Below are 285 nucleotides of genomic sequence, written 5' to 3' on the forward strand. Positions count from 1 at the left end.
GATTTAATTTGAGAATTACTTTTGTCATAGGAGACAGTAAGGAAAGAAAGCTTAAGGACAATTTAAGGCTTCTGATTTGATCTTGTATACTGGAGATGGGATGAGCCATAGCTGATCTGAACAATTCCTACTTTTCTAACAGAGGCCATTTCTAGAGAGTACAAATTCCCCTGCACCAGAAGGGTGATTAAACAAGCTTTCTGCCAAGAAGCTAAAGAAATCTCTGTACACCTAGTTAGCCTAATCTCTGCCTTGCATTCATAGCCAGCACTAGAGAGAGGGAAA

This window comes from Alligator sinensis, unplaced genomic scaffold, assembly GCF_000455745.1.
Source record: "Alligator sinensis unplaced genomic scaffold, ASM45574v1 scaffold1146_1, whole genome shotgun sequence".
NCBI lineage: Eukaryota > Metazoa > Chordata > Crocodylia > Alligatoridae > Alligator > Alligator sinensis.